This window comes from Thunnus thynnus, chromosome 6 (assembly GCF_963924715.1).
Source record: "Thunnus thynnus chromosome 6, fThuThy2.1, whole genome shotgun sequence".
Classification (NCBI taxonomy): domain Eukaryota; kingdom Metazoa; phylum Chordata; class Actinopteri; order Scombriformes; family Scombridae; genus Thunnus; species Thunnus thynnus.
Window position 1 is genome coordinate 3,818,701 of NC_089522.1, and position 27,363 is coordinate 3,846,063.

General features: G+C 40.2%; 2 long non-coding RNA genes across 4 annotated transcripts in view; one reads left to right on the forward strand and one right to left on the reverse strand.

Annotated features, from left to right (window-relative positions):
* The window catches only part of LOC137184037 (uncharacterized), a 23,095-nt gene extending 16,706 nt beyond the window's left edge, over positions 1-6,389 (reverse strand). The window contains exons 1-2 of one of the 2 annotated variants that reach the window (XR_010928608.1): positions 6,060-6,389; positions 5,088-5,174 (exon numbers count right to left, since the gene is read on the reverse strand). This is a non-coding gene — a long non-coding RNA (uncharacterized lncRNA). The remainder of the gene's footprint in view (positions 1-5,087; positions 5,175-6,059) is intronic. The other variant, XR_010928607.1, reaches the window with a different exon arrangement.
* Positions 6,299-25,625, forward strand: LOC137184038 (uncharacterized). 2 transcript variants are annotated; one of them, XR_010928609.1, is made up of 5 exons: positions 6,299-6,428; positions 21,707-21,840; positions 22,624-22,872; positions 23,816-24,070; positions 24,162-25,625. It is a non-coding gene; the product is annotated as an uncharacterized lncRNA (long non-coding RNA). The 2 variants fall into 2 exon arrangements; XR_010928610.1 differs by lacking the exon at positions 21,707-21,840 and having other exon boundaries at positions 6,308-6,428; positions 24,162-25,624.
* Positions 25,626-27,363: the final 1,738 nt, after the last annotated feature.

The following is a 27,363-nucleotide window of genomic DNA, read 5'->3' on the forward strand; positions in this document are numbered from 1 at the left end:
GCCATTAGAGTATAAAGAAGTATGTTTGCTTTTCCGCAAATAAACTCAGAAGAACAGACTGAAAGAGATATCCAAAAATCTATTGTGGGCAAGAGGAAAATGCTGACTGGAGTTGTAGCTGCATCTACAGTCTTCAACTGTATGCATCTCTCTGCAGCACCAAGCTGACTGGACTCAACTGGGCTACATCAGGGCAAACAAAGTATGTTCACACACTGCACATGTACATGAAGCATGCATACAGAACACCTGGGAATATGATATGGAAATAAAGCACATAACACACATTATCCAGTGAGTTTCCATAGAGTCAGTTTGCAGATTCAGTCATGTTTGCAAAGCACAAATTCTTCCCGTTTAAATGTTTGAGTTTTGTTCAGAAGCAGCGCTGTAATTTTTCCTAACCTGGGATACATACTTCTTTACATTCCATAGTTGCTCTTGTTCATATGGGCATATAAAGAAGTATGTCCCCCAAGCAGGCCACTGTCCTTGGTGGCGCATCAGGCCCCTCCACCCCAGCTTCTTTTCTTCCTCTTCCTCACCCCTCTTCCTCCCCTCCTGACACACACCCACTCAACGAGGAAGAAAAAGATGTTGAATCAGGATCCACACTGACCACTGAATGCACATAAGCCCCTATCTGATCCCCCATGGCACTGGCTTCAGGGTCCCTCCGTACACTAGTGACTTAGATAGAAACTGAGTACACACAAGCAGGTAAACACACACACATACAAACTCAGGAGTACAAAAACAAATTGTTCATACAAAAACATACTGAAACACCAGTTGTTACACCTCAATAACTTTTGTAACTCCTTTAAAAAATATTTAGCTTTGTTCTTCTGACCTGTCCAGCAGTTTTTCCACCAAACCTCATTACATCATTAAGATGAAAAAGATTTTTTTTCAGTTTAGATTGACACAAGACCTTTACTGCCCGCAGATTAATCCACACCTTGTTTCATTAACAACATATATAACTGTCACCCAGAAACCATATTTCACTCTTGTAACATTGAAACACTGTAACATTGCCTTTTTTCTCACTTAAGGAAACATTTTTTACACTAGCATAACTACAATGTCTGGCGATCATGTGTCTGCTCTGCTTTGACATACTGTACATTATGAAGCAGTTTCACACACACACACACACACACACACAGACACAGACACCCGGCACGCGATTCACCTTGAGTGTCACGCTTAGAGGTTCAGCTGCAGCAGTGGAAAGAGGGAGTGGGGGGGGGGGGGGGGGGGGGGGGGGGGGGGGGGGCTGAAATGAGGGAGATGTTGCACTTACCTACAGGCAGATGTTGGATAGAAACCCCACCTCTCCTCCCTCTCTCCCTCCCCCTCCTCCCTGCCTCCTCCTCCCCTGCTTCAGCTGGGCCGATGCACCAAAGAGAAGAGGTAAAGCAATAAAGCAAGAGCAGAGAAGAAAGGAGACTGGAAAGAAGAAGTGCTTCGCTCTCTCTTCTCTCAGTCTGTGTCCCAGGTGCTGCCTCTGCAGTCTCTCTCTCTCTCTCTCTCTCTCTCTCTCTCTCTCTCTCTGTTTGCCACACACTCTCTCTCTGTCTCTCTAACATCCCCACTCTGATCCTCTCTCTGTCTTTCCCTCTCTCTCCTCTCCTTAATCTCTCCCTCTTCCTCACACAGAAAACTTTTAGTCCGGCGCGCAGCGGCTCGTCCCACCAGTCCTCCGCCGCTGAGAGCAATTCCACTTTTACCTCTTTCTCCCCGCTCTGTGCTGTTCTCCTCTTGCACACAGACACTGTCCCATGCAGTCTATAGGCTAGCATGCTATGCAGTCTCCCCTTGACTGCCCACTCCCCTCTATATAGCATGTGCTCTCATTGTCTCTGTCTCATGCTCACACACTCCACACCACACTGTCTGCCCTCCTCCCTCTCTTTTAGTCAAACTACAGCAGCATTACAGTCCCATGCTGAGCAGACAGTGGTGTGATGAGGGTGAATGCCATGTGTGAAGTGGCGCATGGACAGGTTTATGAGAAAGAGCAGCCAGAGCAAACTAAAGGGATGCCAATGCATGTGTGTGACCTACTGTACATGTGTGCTGTCTGTCAATCTGCAAATGTATGTCAGTGTGTCTTGTGTATGTGTGTTTCTTTGTATATGTGTGTGTGTCTTCAGTTGCCCTTGTTGGCTGACAGAACCCCATTCACCTGAGACCACCTGCCCCCTCCCTCAGTCCCTGATCCACAAGCAACCACCCTCTCTATACACATACACATTGACACACAGCCCCCAACCTCCTCTACTGTTTCCTCCTCCCCCAAGCACCCCCCCTCCCCTCCATCTTCTCAAAGATCAATACCAATTTATAGGCAAATGCACAAAGGCTGAGTCGCGCTTTTAATGAATTGAACCATTGCTAACGTCAGACATCTAATAAAGGCTCTGGGAGAGGTGCTAAGAAAACCTATGGCAGAGCAGCAGGAAGCATATAAGGGTTATTTGGAGTGAAGTGTGTGTGTGTGTGTGTGTGTGTGTGTGTTTGAATTACAGGTGAACAGCTGTTACTGTGTCGCAATTTTCCAACTGGGCTTCCCCTTCAGATATCTGATTCAGTTAATATGAGGTCAGTTATGATATTGAGGACATAGAGAGTGTGACAACTAAAAAAACCAAGCAAACAAACAAACAAAAACAGGGCAGACACCAGTCCCAGCATGCATTTCTCCTGGAAGCATTGGCATTGCCAAACTGCATTAAGTCTTTGTTTTGTCTTTAGCTGTCAACCTTTCACCTTGAATGAACAATACAGGTAATCAAATCTCTATAAAACTGTTGACACAGCACATTATTCACACTTCTTATTTGTAATATTCTAATATTTTTTTACTTACAAGGGACAAAAGATACATTTTTCTACTTGACTACTCCACAGTGAAGTGTGAAATTGCTGTTTTGTAAAAGCAGCTATGTCAATATTTCTTCCATGTGTCTGCACACTTGTGTTTGTGCATATCCTTTTGTGTGTCCACTGCACAGGTACTATATATTGCTTTTCCATGCCATATAATTTGACTTTTGTGTCTTGTCCTTTGCTTTGAACAGACAAATTGCCTGAGTGTATCAACTGCATCTTCAGAATCTATGTGAATATGTCATCCTGCTTAGCCCCCACTAGCCCCTTTGTGTGTTCCTACCACTGTGTAACCAGTGCCATGGGGTCTGCGCACATCAGCCCTACCCGCCCAGTAATTAAACTAAAAGTCTCTTCCATAAATCACACTCGTCCTCTCCTCTCTCTCATTCCTTCCCTCTTTTCTCTACCAGTGATGGAACGAAGGTTTTGTAAATCACCAGCCAGGGCTGGTAAACGAGGGGGGTTTTGCTCATGTGCACACTAGCGAACACGCATACACACTTCAAGCCTGCACTAGACATGGACACATTGCAAAGAATTAACCTGCCTATCCACTCTGGCCTCTACACCACCACTGTCACAATATTCCAGGCAGGAATTACAATTCTCCAGGGAGAAATAGCCAACTGCTGTAGATTGCAAGATAAGGACAGTGTGTAATATACACCCACATTGCACACAGCTTTGCAGGAAATGGATGGAATTTGCCAACGTCTGGCATGACTTCTGTAATCTTTACAAGAGGGTGGTATTGAAAAGCATGTTTCATCCCAATAAACCAGTCGGAAACAGATTGATATATATTGGAAACACTGTATAAATTCTCATCCTCTTCTTCTTATTAACCTTGTTCCTTTCTGTATGCTCTCAACATTCATAGTCACTGCAGTTAACGCCATATATATACAACCAAGCAGGCTGTCCCCCATAGGCCCAGGCTGTGCTGGGACACCCGACACCTCTCCACCTCAAGCAATTCACCCTGAAGCCTGTCAGGGCTCTGGACGCTTGACAGACAGCTGACCACCACTGATCTCCCTGGTATCTGCTAACTGGGTAAAATTAGCCTGGGCACCGGGGCGGGGGCAGAGGGATGGGAGCATATGCATGACACTTTTAGAAACTCGCTTCTACTTTAAATTTCTCTCTCTTTTTCTCTCTCTCTGGAGAGTGACACGTGTGCACCCTGTCTATAGATAGAGCTGAGGCCTGTTGGGATGGCCGCACCAACACTGAGCTTAACACTGGGACGCATTAGAGCATACTCGTGGTGTTTCTACTGATAAACCTCACCTGTCCTCCTCATGCAATTATAGCACACTGTGCAGGCCTGCGCAACACCATGCGTTTCTACACCAGGTTCTGCTACTGACATATGGAAATATTTTATGATGGGTGGCTCATATGCTAGCCAAAATGCAATGCAATAATTTGGTAAAAGATATTTATATAAACGAATTTTAATAAGAAAAAAAAACAAAGTGCAGAGAAAAAGATTTCATGTGATTTATAAAAATAAACGTTAATATTAATTTTCATATCAAATGACAACCATATATATACATCATTTTGTGTATATGTCATATGTTTATGAATTCATAAGTTCAAATAAATTCAGCACGCACATATAAATAGGCAAAAACCTAAGTTTATTACCTTTAGTTGACAACTTACTGTACTGACACTCGAGCGCTGTGCAAACTTCATACAGGGCAAATTGTGGAGTGTACTGTAAGGACGCTTTTTATTCTAAATCATTTGCACTGAATATCAATATGGCTGAACTAGCTGATTAGAAAACACTCCTGAGTGTAACACTTCAGAGATAACCCTTGACCTTTTAACCTCATGTGAATGTGCAGAGATGGTTCTTTGCCAACATGCAAATCACAAGCTGCAGTTGTAATGCTTTCTCTGCTGCAACAATTCTAACAAGGAGTGGAGTGATAAATAAATAAGACTTCTAGCTCCCTAACTCACAATCTATCTGTTTTCCAAAGAGCAGAAAAAAAAACTGTCCTGTGTGAGAAAGTGGCTGGGATAAAGCACACTGACACACACACACACACACACACACACACACACACACACACACACAGAAACACACATTCACAAATATATGCTGTAAGCAAACTCAGAAAAAAACACTCATTTCACAAATAATAAATACACAGGCATTTCTACACCTACCATAGTAAAGGTGGTCCAGATAGGGATGGTGGCTCACATGGAGTGAAGCGGTCGCTGCAGGCGGAGTCTCTCCTCCCTGGGAGCTGAATCAGCGATGGAGAGTTTAAGGATGCAGAGAGGAGAAGAGGAGGAGGAGAGGAGGAGGAGTGAAAAGAGAGGAGAGGAAAGAAAAGAAGACGGTCATGGGACTTGCTTTGCCTCTCTCTCGCTGGTTATGGTGAAAAAGGAGGAGGAGGGGAAAAAAACAGGCCGACCAAACAAAAATAAAACAACATAAAAACATAATACCCTGTGCAGGTAGACAAGAGAGAAAAAAATATTGGCCAGTAAAAAAGAAACAATAAAACTTTGAGAGGTTTGTGTAAGAAGCTTCGATTTGAAGTGATGGCTGGGAAGGGAAATGCGTCAGCTGCCAGTCCCTCCTCACCACACCAGGCCATGTAAAGTTAGAAGGAAGACAGCTGATCAGACTGCCAGAGAAGGAGATGGTGCGAGATAGTGAGTGCTGACAGAGCTGAAGGACAAATCAGGGAGAGGGAGGGAATGAGAGAGAGAGGGAGGGGTTGAGGGAATGAAAGAGTGACTGAAGAGAGAATGTGGGTAAGGAAAACCAAGGAGGAGTAATGTAGACTGAAGAGTAAAAGCAAATAGAGGGAAGGTGGAAAAAAGAAAGACTGGGAAGGAAAAGATAGAAAGGCAAGGGAGCTGAAGACAGAAATAAGAAAAAAGGGAAGTTAGGAGAAAGATGAAATGGATGGAAGAGTGAAAGGAAGGACAAGAACAGAAATAAAGAAGCAAGGAAGGAAAGAGGGAAGGAAAGAAAAAAGCATAATGGGAGGTAAAGAACACAGGTGCAAAGTTTGGATGGATAAAAGGTGGCAAAAAGATGAGCAAAAAGACAAAGAAAGGTAGGTAGAAAGGAGTAGTAGCATGGGAAGCTTTTCAGAGTACACTCAATTATCTCTTACATTTTCCTGTCCTTTCTTGTCCTTTTGTCCCCATATTCCACTCAGTCACTTTCCTGTATGACGTCCAGTTGATGAAAACAATTCCTCCAAAATAAAGAGATGAAAGAAAGACTACAAAAAAAGTTTGCACACCCCAAATGAAGGAAATATGAAATTGTTAGGTTCTGGGGTAAAAGGTTAACTGGTACAAGCAATGTTTGATTTTCTTTTTTTTTTTTTTTGTATTTAAATTTTTTCCACGGAGAGTCAAAAATAGAAGAAAGCAAGTTCGAATGAACGGCACTAAAGGACACACTGTCAGGGGGGAGCAAGTGACAGGTTCAGTGTGATCAGAGGAAACCCCCACCGTCCCAGGGTTTTTATACCAAGGTAAGAACCGGAGACACGCAGCCCTCTGCCAGCCCACTCGCGCAGCCATGCTCCACGGCCTTATTTAGTGAAGAGTGGCAAAAAATAGCCTCCCAAGTGCTGCTGGGGGGTAAAAGTGGGTGGGTGGGAGAGTGGGAGGGATAAGGCGGGGAAGACTGAGAGGTGAGTCAGAGGGGTGTCAAGGAAGGTGAGGGTGGTAGTGGTAATGGAGTCAATTTCAATCATTCTCTCTGCCATTTGACTAGTCTGGTCTGAGCTTGATTTACCCTTCATTCACATGCATCTATTTCTTTTCCTGCATCTGTTGTCACCTCTCAGTGTGTCATGTTACTGTCCTATATTCTGCCCTGCTCAGGATACTTAAGCTACTGTACTTACACTCTATCTGCACCATGCGTCTTCTAGCCTGCATTACTTTTCCTGGGCTCAACTTTTTAACAGCAGTCCATGATTAGTCCTTTTGATGGTTATTTTGAGTCTGTAAATGACAGATTATTAACTAGTCATTTTACCTAAACATTTTGAAATATTACCTCAAAGCTCAATCTGGAACCCTACATATTTTTGCAATGCAGATTTTTGAACATTATGACACAAGATTTTGTTTGCTTTATCAGCAATCAGAATTCTTAATCCAAAAAGATGGTATACATGTCTTAAATGGTAAATTGACTGTACTTGTACAGCGCCTTTCTAGTCTTCTGACCACTCAAAGCGCTTTTACGCTACGAATCACATTCACCCATTCACACACATTCATATGCTGAATGGGTACAGGGGCCACTATGCAAGGTCCCAACCTGTCCATCAAAAGAAATCTAATCAGTCACACACATTCTCACACCGATGGCACAGCCACCAGGAGCAATTTGGGGTTAAGTATCCTCCTTAAGGACACATTGACATGTGGACTGGAGGAGCCGGGAATCAAACCAGCGCTCTTCCGATTAGTAGGCAACCCGCTCTACCTCCTGAGCCACAGCTGCCTAGCATTTCAATCATCATGCAGCATAGGTCTATGGATGGCAATCTCAGTTGGTCCACCAGTTTGGTGCGGTCTGAAATGTCTCAACAACCATTGAATGGACTGGCATAGAATTTTGTACAGATATTCATGGTCCTCAGAGGATGAATCCTAATGACTTTGTTGATCCCCTGACTTTTCCTCAAGCACCACCATGAGATCGACATTTTTATTTTTTAGGGAAATATCTTGATAACTACTGGATGGATTGTCATGAAATACACACATTCATGTGCTCCTAAGGATAAATTGTACTTACGATGGTGATCCCTTTTCCTTTCATGCAGCACCATCATCAGGTCAAAATTCTTATTTCCAATAGATCCAATATTTTGGCTTATGACCAAATACTTGCAAAACTCATGACATTTTTGTCAGCCTCAGCTGTACTTGTGTTTAATACTAATTAGCAAATGTTAGCATGCTAACATGCTAAACTAAGATGGTGAACATCGTCAGCATTTCCTGCTAAAAATCAGTATGTGAGCATGAGCATTATAACAAATCTTTTCTTTTTTATGAAATAGAGTTTTAACTCTTTGGGCCTCAAACGGTCATTTATTTGAAACTATGTGAGAAGTTTGGAGGTGAAATGTCTCTTTGATTAAACTGCTAACAACTCACAGACATGTGAAATGTGACAAGAAGCTCCAATCAGACACTTCTTTTTGTAAAAGGGGTCACAAGCCAAAAGGTTTGGGAAGCACTGATTTAATCTTTAAAAATGCAGTGTAATTTATAAGCTCATCATATACCATGTATTCCATGTAAACTTTAAATTTGAAATGTAACCAGTGACTAAAGCTATCAAATAAATGTAATGGAGTAAATAGTAAAATATTCCCATCTGAGTAGACGTATCAAGTAGCATAAAAAAGAAATACTAATGTAAAGTACCTCAAAATTGTACTTAAGTGGCCCACAGTACTTAAGTAAATGTACTAAGCTACATTCCACCACTAGTATTTTATGGTATTTTTGCCTTAAATTAGTAGCTATGTATAATGTGTATCTTAATCACATGGAAGTCAATCTCAAAAGCACATGTGTCTTAAAGCACATGTGTAACTCTACCTTCTCGAAAGTCTTGCCCTTCAAAGTTGACATGCACTGAAATCAGCACTATAGTTGCAACCTCCTTAAGCCTGTCCCCCTCTCTATCACTCTCCCCTGCCAAATCTCCCTGCTGTATTTTTAGCCCTGCCAAATAAAGGGGTGCAAGGCCTTCCACCACCAAGCACCCACCCAAACTCCCACACACCCTCCCCACACTGACTTGCCACCAGTTGTAGTCCAATTGCACCATGCCCCAATCCTCAGCTCCAGGGTGGTGCTAGGTATATATGGAAAGTTATAGTGTGAGAGATGGGACCCTCATAGAGACGGCGGGGCAAGAGAGGTGTTCACTTGGTGTATGGCTCAGATCTGATGAAGAGTCTCACGTGAAGGAAATATATCTGTGCAGGAAGTGGCTGAGAGACACGGCGAGATGGAGAGAGAGGACCCGGGAATTGAGAGGACAGGAGGAAGAGAGCAGAGATGGGGAAAGAAAGGATATTGATTTCCACCTTAAAGAGGCAATCTCCGCTTCTCAGGAGCTCCGGGGACTACGCGTGTGTCTGCGCTTGTGTGTGTGTTTGTGATCTGTCGTGGGATCACAGAAGAGACTGGAGACACTAGTGCAGACATCAAGCACACACACACACACACACACACACACACACACACACACACACACACACAATTTTAGAATGTTAATGATGTTCAAAAAAGTAAAACAGAGAACAAAGGAAAAAGACAAACACCTTTAAACTATTCACTTTTCGTCTTTGGCTTCTTCACCAGTGTCCCATTGCTCCAATTAGTCCCATTACTCCTTATCTTTTCTTTTTTCCCTCTTCTTCACATCCTTTGATTCCCATTTTTTCTGTCTTTTTTCATTATTCTCAGCAACTTTTTACATTTGCTTACACTGAAGCTTTATATTTCTCTGACTTATGAGTCAGAGAGCTCTCACTGACAAATGCTTAAGTTTAACACAAAACATGAGAGCAGTGTAGATAAAAAAAAAAAACCCAGAACAAGAATATAGAGTGAAATTGGTGTCAATATTAGTGACACATGAATATTTCATGATCCACAAATTGACGACGACAATTTGTGAATGAATTATTGTGCTCAAAAATGTGTTTTCTAATCAGCAAACAAATATAACGCAACATGAACAAAGATAAACTGATTTTACAAATAAATACAACCCAACTTTTATATATAGAATATATAAAATATATAGAGAGTATTCTACATATTTCATTGTTTAATTTGGAGAACTTGGTAGGTTTGCACAATTGATAGAGTTTGTCTTTTTACAGAATTTTTTATTATAAGTAAAAAATGAAAAGACAAGCCAGTTAACTAGAATTGGCTTTCTTCTTTGGCCTCCCATGTCATAGTAATGTTAGGAGTATTTTTGTGTTTTTCTGGTGTTTCTACAAACAAAATAATCCAATATTGACTAATAATATATATATGCAAAAGAAAAGAAGAATTTCAAAAGAAAATGTTATTGTTGTGAAAATGATGATGACATGTAGTATACTGACATTTATTCAAGCTTGGTCAAGTTGTGTCAGTTTGAAAGTCAATATTGAGTTAGATTACATCTTTAATTTCTGAATACACAAACGCTCAGTGAGTGAAGTGTTTGCCTACTGTGTATGTGTGTATATGTGTGTGCTAGGGGTGTGCCCGAATACACATACATTATTCGGCAAAGCACAAATAATGGGTTTTTTACGAATATTTGTTTCATACAAATATTAAAAAAAATATTTGTTAGTTAGAGGTCTGTCTGCAATGAGGTGATGAGTAAAGTTTAGCTCAGTAGTCAGCGCAGTCGTCTATGATCTGGGAGACTCCAGTTCAAGACCCAGTGTGGGGACTTCCTTCATAAGGTAGTTTACTTACGAACACTTATTGTAACACTTTAATTTTCTAAAATTAAAAGCGTAATAAAAACAAAAACAGGATTTTTAAGCCTCTTTCCACTTTTATTCAAATACAAATACAAATAATTTTGCTGCCTCAACAAATACAGATACAAATACAAACACTGGGCTTTCTGCTCAGTGTTGGGAAGGTTACTTTGAGGCAATGCAATGCACACTGATTTGATTGGCAAATGAGAGGCGGTGTAAATTCAAACAAGAGAACCAATCAAAAACAATGCTCAACATTTAAGCACATACTGCCAAATGAATGAAGCCTGTCTAGATGTAGAGACAGTTTGATGGTGATGCACTCAAATTTGTCCCAACGGCTTTGCTGACCCACGTTGTATTGAAATTTGCCATATGAAGGCATTCCTGCATGACAAAATACGCGAAGCAACAGAATGAATGTTATATTTTACATATAAGCTTTTTATCAAAAATAATATATTCAGATATAACCCCTTTGTAATCACTAACATTTTGATTAGTAACTGTAATTCAATTGCATATTTATTCTCAGTAACTGTAACGGATAACAATTACATTTATTTTGTAATTTAATTACATAATGCTGTTACATGTAAATAGTTACTGCCCAACACTGTGTGTGTGTGTGTGTGCATGCGTGTGTGTGTGTGTGTGTGTGTGTGTGAGTGAGTGTAAACATTCCTGCAACATGCCTTACTGTCTCTTTCCAGTCACACTGTACCTGCAGTGCTGCATGTGTGTGTGTGCTGATCTGTGTGTTTGTGAGTCGCACAGTGTTGTCAGTGTGGGCACTTTAGAGTCTGTACACTCATCTGATCCAGCTTGGTGAGCAGACAGAATAATAGGGTTGTGTTGTAGAACAAAAAACGATGAGCTCCTTCAAACTCTGTCTCTCTGACAGAACAGTCCTATCGGGGCAAACTGCTACTACCAAGACCAAACACCAAAAATTCCCTTGTTTTTTCCCCCTCCTGTTTCACTACTCCTTCCCCTCCTCCTCCCTATGATGCGGTTAAAGTTCCCTGGGGACCATTACTTTAGCTGGCGTGTGAAATGGCCCCGGAGATGAATGCTTTTTCTGCATTACCTGGTGGCTGGGGAGAAGCAATGGATACAGTGTACAGATCCCGCAGACACTTTTTAATCTGGGAGAGAGAGCTCTCTCATCCAAGCCAGCTACAAGATTGAAAAAAGTAAATGTAAACAGAGAAGGGAGAGGCCAGAAGGCAAAGATGAGGAAGCAAAAAAAAAAAAAGAAAAGAAAAGACGGAGGGGTGACAAAAAGAGTAAGATGTGTGATTGTATTTTTAATTACTACCACTGGAGAAGAAAGACTATGACTTTGGGTAATACTTTACCATAGGAGGACATTGACTTTCAATTTGGCTTTAACCCTAATTGTGCCGGACTAGCTGGACCAACTGCCAGTCCCTGAGCACCTCATGAACAAGGAGACCAAACTGTGGGTGGGGGGCCTCTGTCCGTAAACAGGAATTAGCTCACTTTATGTGTCCACACTGAGGAGCTGGAGCCAGAGGAAGCAGATGCTCTCAGAGGTCAATGACCATACCAATTGGTTAAGTAGCAAAATGCAAATCAAAACACAAACAGACTCAGGGACCCAGCTCATATTGTTATTCACAGCCACTGTGAAGCAGCCAGTGACCTTGTACATTTTCAAGCTAAATTAAAACCACAATGACAATCTTGTGAAAGAAAGAAAGAAAAAAGCTTTTTACAGATAGGTGTCTACAGGTGCATATCTGAACAAGAATATGGACTTGCAGTGGCAGACTTTATTGTTTTTATTGTTGTCCACCATTGGACATTGGATATATATATATATATATATGTATGTATGTGTACATATGCATGTACGTTTGGCCTAAATTTTAAATTTATACAAAGAAGGAAACGTAATATGAGGGAAATATCCCTCCTGTTTTTCAGTGTTGGGCAAGTTACTTAAAAATTGTAACTAATTGCTGATTACAGATTAGTCATTGTAAAAGTAATTAGGGCCTGAGTTCCAAAGGGGCGAAGACCCTATTGTATTTTGTGTGTTTGTTTGTTTCTTCTTCTTCTTCTTCTTCTTTCTTTATTATTATGCCACTTCAACCCTTAATTTGATCCCCTAAACATGCTCAAAAACTCACCAAATTTGGCACACACATCAGGTCTGGTGAAAAATTTGATAAAATGTAAAAATTATCCCCCAAAGTGCCAAAATGTGCTCTATAGCGCCACCTATGTATCTAAAATGGCTGCCACGGCCCGTAGGAATGTCGTAGAGAGATCAAACCAAAACTCAATTATTCGTCTCATCAAGACTTACAAATCATACACAGACACCCCTGACCTAAATCCAACAGGAAGTCCGCAATATCAAAGTACGACTTTGCGCCAATTTTGGACCCTCAAGAATCGCTATCCCCTCCTAGGGCGTTAATGGTATCGGCTTCAAACTTGAAGACATGACTTATGACACTGTGCTGAACAAAAGCTGTTAAAAACTTTGTAATAACTCCATCGGTTTAGATATTGTAAGCCCTGAAAGTTGTAGTGCCACATCACACCTTACAATGTAAACCAATGGGGAGGCAATCTCTTGGCATGAACTTTGTGTCAAACAAATGGTTGAATGCTCATTGAGTGAGAGTGACAGTTTAGTGATAAAGTGCTGCAGAAAAATAAAATCTGACTACTAAAATTTGTAGCTCTGTACTGCAGTTTTTCCTTAATTAGGTCCCAAGCACCTAGCAGAGCAGAGTATTTTTCTGTGTCCAGCTGCAGTCACTTATTGTCTCTACATACCTGACAGTACACATTTCAATCAAACTTTGACCAGGTCATGTGGATTAAGTCTTTACTTTTCTAAAAATAAACTTGATGAAAATTAGGAAATTAATTTGTTTTACACACAAACTCATCAAGAGTTTTGTTTACTAATTGAAATTCAAGTGAATGGGCCCAAAACTTGCATAATTTTGATGCCACAGGTGTGAGCAAGACAGACATGTCTCACCCTGCAGAAAATTCTCATCCTCACACAATTGAGATTTGATGCTTCGCCATGACAGAGGAAGTTGTTATAACTTTATTGTACATGCTCCAGTCTGCACCAAACTTTACATGTTTGTAAGAGTCCCGGCCTGAACATGTCTACATGACAATATTCCCTCAGTAATACAAACTGGCTGAATAGTGCCCCCTAAGAAATCAGCAAAGCAGCCCCAGCAGCAGGCAAAACAGTGGACAAAGGAAGTGATGTTTATCTCCTTCTCACATTGTCTGAAAACAGCCCGGGTCTGAAGACATCTACATGCCCATGACAGAAGACCTTCGATTGCATCGTGGCCCAACATGCATGGAGGTGCGAGGGCCCGTTCATCGCTGCTTGCAGCTTTAATTACATTACTTATTACTCAGCAGCAAAAATAATGTGTTATATTACTTGTTACTTTACTTTCATTACTCAGCCGTCAAATCCATCAAAGTTGCCCTTTTAAACAACACAAAGTCCTCCACACCCACACACTGCATCTCATTTAACACATGTAGAAATAGAAAATGAGACATTTGTGTTTTAGCAAGTGGGCAGGACACAATTTGGAAGGATTTACTGACCATCCAACAGCTAGTGTTAGCGTAGCCTCGTTAACTGCACACAGCACTCCAGAAGTCCAGACCCCAACTGCATGATTCACACAACTTCCAATTCTGAACTAAACTAGCATCAGGTGACTCCTGAATGTAGGCGTACCCGTGGCAAACATTACTAAGCCAGCGAAGTACACATGTCATTGGAAATAAAGCGAGTCGCATTTCTCCTCCTCCAGAGCAATCTGTCTGCTCAACGCAGAGACCACACTGATATCAACCATCCATTAATCCAGTAAGACAGTGAGTGTGCCAACCCTCAAATGTAAAAGTAACAGAGCATTACTTGGATTAGTAACTGTAATATAAGTAGTGAATTTGAAATTGTAATCCCTTACACTACTCTACTACTCCCTTACACTACTGAAAAAAGTAACATACTGCCCAAACACTGCTGTTTTAATTGTAAAAATCTGTTGTTTTTTATTTTACTTGTACATTTTTATTTTTATTGGGTTTTTTTGCCCTTTTTATTTGTATTAGCTGCTTTTGTCTTGTGTTGCATTATGGTTTTTCTGTATCGGAAAAGTTCATGGAGAAAAAAAAAGTCCCATTTGTTTCCCAGCCACTGAGGGTGCAGGCCAGAGTGTCTAATTAATATTCAATGTTGCATATTTGAGTGACAGGTAGCTGGCAAGGGAGATGCAGTATCAGCTTACTAACATGCAGTATTAGCTTAGTATGCTAGTAGCACGCTTCTGTAGTTGTAGCTTGCAGGCCAGGTTGTAGACACTATAGCAACTTTTTTGCGGACACCATCATCCAGTATGCCAACTAAGTGTCATAACATTTTTGGTATTTTATGCAAATTAAGTTTAACAAGGCTAAGAGTCTACAGCTACATTAGCAGCTCTGTGAGGCTGTGTTTATCCACAGGGGTGCTTTATGCTAAATGCTATTGTCAGCATTCTAATATATTCATAACCATGCTGATGTAGAGGAGGTATAATGTGAACGGTCTGTACCAAATGTCATAGCAATCCATTCAATAGATGTCAAGATATTTCACTCCTCAGTGATGCTAGAGGAAAAGTCAAGCGATCACCAAAGTCATCGTGAATGGCTGTAGAAAATTTCATGGAAATCCATCCAATAGTTGTTGAGATATTTTAGTATGAACCAAAGTAATTAAATTAATTGATTAATTAAAAGTATCTGAATGTATATCATTGTAGCATCAGGAAATCTAATAATGTGCCTTTACACCTTAGCTGTGAATTTCCACTTAGACTCCTAAGAGCCCATTTCTATTTAGAATAAACAACTGCACTGCCAAACTCAGAATTGGCAGTAAGTCATATTAATGAAGGGGTAGTACTAGTGATGTTGGATGACATTGCTGCAACTCATTTAAAATGTCTTAATTATTTCAAATGGCTTCATTGTCTGTGACACACTGAAATACTCATATGTTTATACACTGACCTTCATGTAAAACTATAATTTTTCAATTCAGGAAACATGAAATGCAGATTGTTAGTTGTTGTCTTTTAATAATAAATAATAATACATTTTATTTGGAGGCGCCTTTCAAGTCACCCAAGGTCACCTTACAAGAAATAGAAGTATAAAAGAATTAAAAAAAAAAAAAAAAACATCAATTAAAACAAAACATCAGCATAAAAACAGGTAAGGTGCACAGTGTCCAGTTATAGAGAGTATGCCGGTTTGAACAGGTGAGAGGTCGCCGCGAAGAGAGGCAGCTCGACGACTGCTAACAGCAATCAGAAAACAAAGTCACATTTTCTTAGCAGCCAAACAAAAAGCGCATGAACACCAGACAGAAATGAGCCAGCCTACCTCAGGAGTCCAATGCAGCTTGTGTATTACGCATGGCTCCGAGGCCACACACTCCCAGCTGCCAACCTCTGGCCGAAGTACAGGCCAACTCTGCTGGCACAGAAAGTGCATAAGACACGCCACTAATGCGACCCAAAGGTTAAAGTGGGAAGAAGCAGCAGGTCTGACGGGCAGCTGAGTGAAGTGGAGGAAGCACCGGGCCCATCGGGGTGACAGAGTCCATCGAGGGAAGCGCAGTCAGGCGGCGGAGGAGAAGGCTACATATCGGCTTCTCATAATCGGCAGAATTCGCCGATGCCGATGTTTCACTTTAGAGCTTTTATCGGCCGATACCGATGACATGCCGATAATATCTTGCATCCCTACTGACAAACACCACGAAGACCTGCAACAATATGGAAGCCTGCCTGACTTGATTAGACTGAATATAATTCTGACTGGATGACCTCCTAAAACTTAAAAAAAATGTAATGTAAAGGAAAATTACACATCCAGTGAAATCTGAAAATTACAAAACATTACCATGTGCAGAAAGTGCAACATTTTGCAGGAAAGGCAAAATCCTTTTCATTCAATATTGGCATAGTATCTCGATTCATTGCAGTGTAGAAATTTTAATGAAAATTTCATGTTATGCAAGTGACATAATTTTCACCATGCAACGATTGTTGTGTGGTTACCCCACTGGCTGACTTTTTATCCAGTTTTAGGGCACATTTTTGTCATACACTTTGTAGATCTTGGTTGTTTTTAACTGAATCTTTTAACCAGATGAAGGATTTTAGTCATCGGATGTGGATCTTTTCATTCGGTGACAACATGACTGCAGCTGGCAGCTTGGCTCCCAGCCGCATCGGATGTCTTCTGTCCACAAAACAGCATCAGAGAAACACTGAGTTTTGACGTGGGAAGTCCTGACCGGGAAGGCTGGCTGTGGATCACCATCTGTATGAGGAAAGACCTTACCCCTGGGAACAGTGCGGGGATTTCAGCTGCGCAAGTAACTTACCTGTGAATATAACTCCTGATTCCTGCTGCCTATGGACCTTGGACCTTGGTAGAATGGCTATCACAGTAAGTTACGCAGTTTTTATAGAGACTATTGGGATTATTGTGTGTTCTGGACTATCTACAGGTGATTTGCCGGCAGTGCCCAGATCAGACTAGCTTGGCTAGATTTGTTTGTCTTTAACCTGTGGTTAATCTAGCCAACCAACGTAAACAACTAAAATCATGGCTGTGTGTGGAAAATGCCTGCATAAATACTCACAGCTGAAAGACAACAAGAGGGCTGAAGGTGGAACTTAAGAAAAGGGATTAGTTAATCATGGTGTAGAAGGCAAGCCGATTCCTTTGGCTGATGTCCTGGCTTTAAAGGATGAAGTGTGGTTGATCCTTGGAGCTAAACCCATGTCCCAACTCTGCTCCACTCCCTGCCTCCTGGAGCTATGGGTCCTGGTCAGGAACAACAAAGGCCATGGTAAACATTCCATTTGGTCACCATCCCCAGTGGCTCTACAGCTGAACAATAAGTTCCAAGCCTTAGATGAGATGGACTGTCCATGTAGTGGTGCACAGAATTATGTCACATGGATCAATCCGGTGCCACACATTTAATGAGGATCTGCAGAATGCACAAATCACTTTAAGTTGACAATCGCTACATCACTGCCTCTATCTTGTACAAAAGATTTTCTGATTTTTCTCAAAATAAACAATAATAAAATACCACAAAGTCATAAAAATAAAAGATTACACCACCTCTCAAACAAATAAAAAAAATAGTCTTGGCTCAGCATAACACCATATTTCTTAATAAACAGCCATACAAAATACTAACAGGAGCGACAGTGGCTTCCTCACATGAGGGCTCCTTGTCCAGGCTCCTGCCCTGCACTCTGACCGCTACAATGGCAGGCGTAAGCCTTACATTAGCTGTTAACTGGCTAACTGTAGACAGTTGCTAATAAACACTGACAGAACCCAACACAGTGCCACAGAAGTACAGTGTAAACTTGGTCCTAGCCCAGAGTACCGAAATAACTTCACTAGCTTGCCTGCAGAATGCACAAATATCACTTTAAGTTGACAATCACTACACAGCATTTTCTGCCTCTATGCTGTACACAGAGATTCTCATTATCTGATTTGGTCAAGCGAGATTTCCCTGTGACTCCCCCTGCACATACACTGCTCATGTAGCGACACTGATGCCTGCTGGTGATTTACTGTACCACTGCCTAACAATGACACTGGCAATGAATAACGTTATGCCATAAATTTTCAACTGAAATATTATATATAAATATATATATATATATATATATATATATATATATATATAACACACCACCTCCTGGGGGGTGGTGTGTCTTCCTCAAACTCGGGTCCTCTACCAGAGGCCTGGGAGTTTGAGGATTCTACGCAGTATCTTAGCTGTTACCTAGGACTGGGCTCTTCTGGACAGGACCTCAGGTGTCGTACCTGGAATCTGCTGGAGCCACTCTCCCAGTTTGTGGGTCACAGCCCCCAGTGCTCCGATTATCACTGGCACCACTGTTGCTTTTACTCTCCACGTCTTTTCTAGCTCCTCTTTCAGCCCTTGGTAGTTTTCAAGCTTCTCATGTTCCTTCTTCCTGATGTTGCTGTCGCTTGGGACAATAAATTCCACTTGGGCAGAGGACGTGTTCAACTAAAAATAACTTATTAAACAAAATATGAGAAAAAGAAACAAAAAAAGGTAATTACCTAAAAATGTCAGCCACCGGGGCATAACCCAAGAATTAATGGCACAGGAAGACAAACCAATAAGGGAAGAAAGGGTTGGGGCTTACCAAGGCAGCAGGGATCAAACCAAGGCAGGCGAATTCACAACAAAAGAAAAACCACCTGTGACACAGCAAACCAGCAAACAAAATTGGGAGTGCGAAGGAAACCCACCACCGGAGGAGTGGACTGCTGATTGGGTCCCCAGCACCTGTGAAGTAAAAGAAAAGAAAATTAATATACAGCAAACAACAACGGTACAAAAGCCCTGGTGGTGACAATACAATCTAAAACAACTACATAGGCCCCAAATTAATATTTACAGAATATTGAAACACTAAAATAACCCAAATTGTTTTAATTCTTAACACAAATCAAAAAAAAAAGAATAAACTAACTAAGTAAAGGGAATAATTATGTCAGTAAAAGAAAATACACGCAAACAATAAGAAAAACGACCTATTTAAAAAGGATTACAGACTGAGTGGCCAGAGCTGTACGCAGGAGTTACCATGCAGCTCAGTCAGCAGGACAGCTCACCCGCAAGGCATCAGCTGCGAAGCAGCAGCGGTGAAACAATAGCTGAAACAGCAATAACTGAGAAAATACTGAAGCAGCAGCCGTATTTAGGGGGTGGTGGCCAGTGCTAAGCCACGCACCTCTACAGCCAAAAAGGGCGCAAATGATTTTTATGTAGTGGCATGGAGAGCCACTACATCATACGGCCACATTAGCCATCATCAATTTGTCAGACTGGATCTGGAAGTCCCACAGGATCTTAGCTTGGTCATTCTCAACCACCTTAGGAGGTGTCTTCCATTCAGACCTTGGGACTTCCAGCCCATACTCAGTGCAGATGTTCCTGTGCACTATGCTAGCCACTTGGTCATGGCATTCCATGTACACTGTTCCTGCCTGCATCTTACACCCCGCTATAATGTGCTGAACTGTCTCAGGAGCATCTTTGCACAGCCTGCACCTGGGGTCCTGTCTGGGATTCGCTTGGATGTTCTTGTAAAAGTCCTGAAAAGGGTATTTCTCTGAAAAATACATGGACACAAACTTTCCTCTGGTCAGCTCTGTAATGGCTGAAGTTAATCAAAGCATACTACAGTGAAACAAAACTAACAAAACAAAATATGATAACTCAGCTCATCCATACTGAAGTGGTTACACTAACTCCATCGATGACAGAGCTTAACTTAATTAATTACTTAATTACTCTACAATAAGTGGACATACTGCAATATTGATATTTTTCTGAACACTTCACACACATTCAACAAACCCGTGAATATAAATATAAAATGTTTCTACGAAAGGACTCATACCTGAAAAGGGATGATATTTTTGTCTGGAGCCCTCTGGTGAATACAACTACTATTAGTACTGCCAGTGTTAGGGTGATATCATCAACATAAAACATAAGGAAACACAAAATCCGCTATTCTCTAACTGCTGCAGCTGACAACAACATTTTAAACATAAGATAAAATGTAACATGAAAATGCTGGTAATGTACATTATTCCACCTGTTACACACTACCCTTCAAAATGAGATGTTGTCCTCAACATCATTACCTTTAACCTGAAGTTCTTGAATACCATCAAACATGTACAAAACACTGGTTTACAGACTGGAACTCTTTTGATACACCCAGTTCTTTTCACAGTCACAGAATGTGTATATCTCCAGTGTCTATAGGAGTGCCACAACTGCTCACAATACTTTTGAATTAACCACAGTCAGCTTTGTAACCAAGTCCTCAACTGTGCAATGTTTGTGACGTTAACAGCGCTCAGCTGTACGTTACATCCTCGAGCATGTGATGTGCATGAATTGTTCATGCGTGTATGATCATCAATACTCGGTTTTGCTGCAAGTCTGTGAGTGTACAGTATTTTGAACAGTCTAAAGCAGATATCTATGGAGGACCACAAGGGTAACAGAAATTGTGATAAAGCATTTCTTTAATTAATAACTAATTGTACAATAAAAACAGGAGTTAATAAATTGGTTTACAAAGCCATTAATAAATCCATGAATAAAAACAGGAACTATAAAAAGAATTAACAAATTAAATAATTATCCATCAATAAATTGTTCAAATTAAAAAAGGATTTATAAAAACAATTTTAAAACAGTTAATAAATACATCATTAAAAAACACATTAATGAATTCCTAAATAAATGATGGAATTTCAAAATCAATTTGAAAATGCAGTTTTAAAAACAAATAAATAACTGAATTTGCAAACTGAATTAAGAATACAGCAATCAGGCATTTGAAAGGGCAATTCCCTTATATTTTCCTTATCCTATTAGCTAATTGATTTGCTGAGTCATTTAGCTTCTCCATTTAGCCTCTCCACTTAGCCTTTTCGTGACACTCTGGGTCTTGCACTGGTAAGGGTAAAACAGTGCAAATTAGCCATGTAACAAGCTTGCCGATTCGCTATCACTTGGCATGTCATATGCTGACGTATGACATGGATGTGGGAACGAGAAGGTGGTAGAGGAAGAATTGCGCATTTGAAGCACTAGAATGGAAGAAACAGCCTCAAACACAACTCTGACGAGGGTGCTTCAGCTAAGGGAAAACTTGGAAGCATCCAGCCAGTGGCATTTAGAAGACGCTATTCGGGCTAAATTTAATGAGGTGGAGCATTTAATTTGCCAAAAGGGTAACATTTCAGTGATTCTGCCCTGTCTGGACATACAAAGAGACCAGTTACAGCTGCAGATCTCCCTTGGAATCCCATGCAGGGAGATAGCGAGACATTTCGGTGTGTCTTTGAAAACTCTCCATCGCAGAATGGCCCAGTGGGGATCAAGGTAAGAAACCTAGCTGTTTAGCTAGGTAAGGCTAACAACACCTAGCACTAACTGTCAGCCCATGCAAGTTGTTCTTAGAAAATATCATTTTCACTGACGGAGGAAAGATACTATGACAAAATAGTTTCAGCAGAAATTTAAATTTAAATATTGTTTATTCACCTTTTTTTTCAACTTTGGTTCTAATAGCTGCGACTTTGTGTTTACTCAGACGAGATGACTTGAACAGCAATATCATTGACAAGGAGTTGGATGTGACTGTGTCTGACATTCATCACCAATACCCCAGCACTGGCTACAAGATGATATTGGGTCACTTAAGATCAAGGAAACTTTTTGTCAAAAGTATGAGCACTTGGCTCATTTGTACAATGTAATTGAACACAGACAGCAGAGTGATCAACACATTTCTTTCAACAAAAAACATTGTCCTTTTAATCTTGTTATAGATCATAGCTAATAATCTTGAAGTCAGAATGCCTTTAAATAGCCTATCCTCATAATTTATATGAACTGTAAAAGTAACATATACAACTGTATTTATGATAAACTTGTGGACAATGTATGCCACATCATGTATTAATGTAACGCTCCTTTCATAAAGGGACATGTGTTGGCATCATTAGGACATGCGGATCCTCAAGGGGTAGTGATGCGCAGGCTGTCACTACGAATCTTAAAGCGAAGATGTTACTCTGTAGCTCTCAACAGCATTTGGCATATTGATGGCAACCATAAGCTTATACGGTAGAACAGTTGCAATGCTTTCACAACTTCTGTTTATGGCAGTGAGTTGACTATAGATAATGGTGTATTTTGGTAGGAGGGTGTGGGTGTATGTGTAGTATGGACTCTCTAACAATTCAGGAATCTCACTTGTTTCTAACTACTTAAGAGCAACAACTTCATTCACACTGTATTTATATGAGGGGTGTTCTGCATACTTTTTATCTAAAGGTGATCTGCATCATTCCTGGGGGATGACATTTCCTTCAACTTCCTTGATTAGTTATGGTCTTAATCTAAAATTTTGTACTTTGCCACACACATTTGCCACACTATCATGGGTGTTTCAATGCTACCTCTTCCAGAAAGTGGTTTAAACGACCTTCTTTTTCATATATGCAGATGGAGAGTGGTTGTACATGGTGGTATTGATGGGTTTTCACAGCTCATCCTTTACCTGACTGCAGCGACCAACAACAGAGCCCAGACTGTCCTGGATAGTTTCCTGTCTGCAGTACAACAGTATAGTTTCCCTTCCACAGTCTGCCCAGATAAGGGAGGGGAAAACATTCTGGTGGCACGCTTCATGGCGACCAGTCGTGGACTCAATAGGAACTCTCACATTGCAGGAAGAAGTGTCTACAATCAGAGGTGCTTGACACACCAATGAAGTAATTTGATAAGTTGAGTTTCTAGATATTTGCATTACAGTATTGCATTTTCTTTGCAGACATTTACTTGTTAATTACATAAATTACACAAATCAATAAAAATAAAAGTACATTCGGTTTTAAAATGACACTTGGAAAAATGATAATTATTATTATAAAAGGCTTCTATTCTCTTAGCATATAGTCTAATGAGTCCAGACATTACCACATTACTTTCTAATACTTGGAGTTAAAATATTTGAGACAGCCTATTTAAAATTCTTTTTGTCTGCCCTGGGGGTTATCAGTTATACAAGTTATTCCTGCCCTCTCACAAAGCAAACAGACTTGGGATGAGATAAATGTAATTAATATATGTTAAGTTGTTTTACTTTTAACACACACATTCATTTTGAACTGAAAGTGGAGGTCCATCAAGGAGCATCTGTGTAGCTTTACCTTCACATAATGGCTGTGTTTGTCTTAATTACCTTATAGATAATTTGTATAAATATATATATAATGAACAACAGTTGGGAGTTATTTGAATTCATCAAGTCATCTGTGTTTATCTTCCTGCATAAATAGAGGAACAGTAGTCATCGTCAGTTGTATCCATTTCTGGCCTCTTCAAAGCAAAATTTTCAATCTGAAAAATGAATATATATTGCTGTGAATAGCATTTAAGCATGCACTGCACATCTAGTCATCAAGTTTGGTAAAGATGCAGACAATGCCTGGTAATGTGAATAGTGTGTTTTGTTGGGTCATCATCTGGCATATGTTTTAATTTTATATACAATGAAAAATTATATATCCCAATAGTTTTTAGTACTTATCAGCAGTGTGTCAATGAAAAGATGGCAATGACAAATGAATGGTGAAATGGACCCGCTAGTGTTTTTGACTAGCTGTTGTTTTGTTTTGTTTTATTTTTTGAACAGCTGTGGAGGGATGTATACCACTATACCTCTATACCATTTTTCTTCACCTGGAAGCTGAAGGGTGGCTTAATCCAGACAAGGAGACAGACCTCTATGCTTTGCATAGATGTTACATGCCACATATCCAGTCACATCTGCAACAATTCCAGAGAGCATGGAGAGCACCACCACTCCTTAAGATCAGCCAGAAACCAGTCCCCGCTGCAGCTGATGTTGAGCAAAGCAAGAGATGAGAACAGGACAAACTTTTGTCAGGTGATTTTTTTAATCAATGTAGTGCCAAAATATGTAACCTTACCAGAAATAAATGTATCACTTTTACACCTAATAAACATTTAAATTCCAGGCAGATGACGAATGCAGAGTTGTGGAGAGGGTTGAAGAGACCTGTGACAGACGGAGTTCGCATTCCTGAGTTGGAGCTGTCCCGTGCCCTATCTGTGGCAGAAATGGCAACACTGCAAAATCCAACTGTACCATTGCCAGAGACAATACAAACTTAAATTGAGACAGTAAGCATTTTTCGAGAAATGCTGGATCATGTATGATTTGTCATACAGATAAGAGTACTGGTGATTGACCATTTATAACTTGTAGTTAACAGCTGATATGATTAATATTTGTGAAAGTGGTCACTGATAGTGAGGATTTTACAAAAAAAAGACTGCAGTTCCCCTCACCTCTACCGAGCATTTCAGCATCTAACCACTTGTGTTAGGAGAAAAAAAATCCATTGTAAACTACCTGCCAATCATTGAATAGCAGACAAAGTTATCAAACCAGATATTATTTTGGGAAGACCAAAACAAATGGAGAGTGAATATTGAACAGGCATTCATCAGGTGAAGAGAAATACCACTACAATTGGATAATGATATTGTTTTGTGTCTGCTGAATATGTAAATAAGCAGCTGCTTGCTATCATGTTCAACGTGTCGTTATAAGGTGATAATAAGTGAGTTTTGTTTACATCTTATTGCACTGCTGTGGCCAAAAAAAGTCTATTTGCCTGGTCTGTACATTCAGCATGGTTGTAGTGATTTGGTAGTTCCCAACAACCTGCATTCCTGTTCATATTACACATTAGCGTAATACAATGCAATAAAATGACTGACAGAATTCATTTGTGTCAACATTCAACACCTCTTAAATATTACTTAAAATCTTAAATTCAACACATTTAGATCAGTGCACTATGAAATAGTGAAAATGAGAAACCTCAACATTTCTTTAAAACTTGCACAATGAAACTGGTGGCTGTCTAAGCTACACCAACAGTTGGTGCCCAAAGAAGAGCACTGCATATTTGTGCTTTGAATGAGTCAAAGTCTCTGTGGACTGAAAGAATGTTACATGTGTTTGCTTCTGGAAAAATCTTGCCCGACTATTCTCTGAAGGAGAAAGCCATTGGGAGGTATAGTAGAGGACCCAGATGCAAATTCCAGGACATTCTCCAAGGTCAAGGGGGCACATTCTCCTTCTAGAATGAAAATGGAGTTTTTTGTTGAGCATTTAAAATAATGTTTTTTTCATTCAAAACAATTATCCTACAGCAACTTGCAAGTTTTCTTTAATTAAACTTATAGCATTCTTTATGTTTAGAAAATCTCTTTAACATATTGTTCATATTACAACCCTTGCATGCCAGGACAGACAGGCCAACACATTCACATGATTAATTTAAAACTCCTTTCTGAATGCACAAATGTGTGTATTATGGTTAACAGATGAGACTATGTAGATTTGGACTAACTTTTTTTTCACAGCAGCTATAAGGAGTAAGGACAATGATTACAACCCAAGACAAATTATATTCCATTTAACAATTTTAAAAAAAGCTTATTATATTGAGGATTTATTTTACAAGGGTTTAGTACCTTCAACATCGATTAGTCAATCTCCTGGAGGAGTCCAAGGGTGTTGAAGCCCTCCACCTGCACACACATTTGCATGTAAAATGTAAAAATCAACCAAAATATCAGCAACAACTAAGTACATCACTTTATTGCCTCTACTTTATGAAAATGTTGTTTCCACAGCATTTACTATATACATCACATCAAATATGAAGCAGCACCACTCTATGTTTTGTTTTAATGGAACTTACCAGTGCCTCCTATGTTGTGTATACTAGGGATGTGCATGGTGAGTTAGTTGACTAGAGCAACTGGAGGCCCATCAGCAAGTGCTTCTCATATTAAAGCGTAGAAAAATTCCAATCCAAATCTTTTATTGGCTGACATGGCAACACTTGCCAACAGCAGATACATCGTGCTGTAGGCCCTTGTCCATTACTGTGTACTGTTTAATCTGCCTTCAAAAAAGAAGTCAACAGCAGATTGCACCAGTGCATCCCTCTGCTTCAGTGTTGTGATGCTTCTGCAAGCTCCAACAATAGCAAGACTGTCCTCTTCTTTCTCTATTGCAGCTTTTGCATCTTCAACTGTTGTTGCTTCTTTAGTCTAGAATAGTTATGAACAATTATTGCCTTGAATGTAGCGTGAATGCTAGCACAATATACAATAGCTGTGGATCACACTGAGGTACTAAGAGACAGGTTTGATTTGATGATATATTCCTTATCAGTGTACACTGAAAGAAGGACTTGCCTTCAAAAGCCTCTCACTCACTTCCTCCAGTGTTGCAGGGTGAGTAGGTTTATCGCAAAAGCTGACTAAACAACCTCTGTGAGAAGAAATTTGGCGCCACGCCTCCATGAATTACACACACAGATATCATCCGTGCTATCTGTGTATACAGTTTTTTTTTTCCAAGGCTGTAAACAGAATATATTTAATTACTATAATGGAATGTCCAATGCTGAATGTTTCACCATTCATACCATACGCGTTTCAAGTTCTCTTGTCAGATGAGAAACCACAGCACTAATCCCCATAGAGATGCTGCTCCTACAGATTGTATGAGGATGTGTTGAGGACATTTTGTCACAATTTACCAGAACAAAACCACCACAACAACAATAATAAACAAGGATAAGTGAGATATCCACATAGGATTAAATGCTGGGTTTTCCCCTCATGCAACTAAACTTAAAAGTGTTAAAAATTTCATAATCATCACATTTCAACACATAAATGGAATACATGTAGAAATTACCATAAGTGTCAAGGGTCTATCTTTTGTCTGTCTCAGGTCCTTCATCAGCAACCTTAAATACTCTCGAGTGGGTCCACCACCATATACTGCACCTTCAGCTGTTTGTTCATTATCAACAAAAACCACATCCAATCTGGCCTCTGGACTGAAATACCGCTGTCTGAAGGCCTGAAGGGTACTCCTCAGTACATTGTGGACATTGCCATTGTAGTCTCTGCATATGTTGATCTGATTGCTGGTGGGACATGAAGTTTGATCAATCCTCTCCCCAAGTCAGTTCAGAATGGTTCTAAGGTCAGTCCTGTATAAGGATAAAATCAAACATTGAAAAAATAAGGGATTGAATGATAAAGCTGGCAATATTCTATCTTTACTTGTCAGCAAATCTCATAAAAACAAAAGGCTGGCTACTGTAGTTATTTGCAAACTCT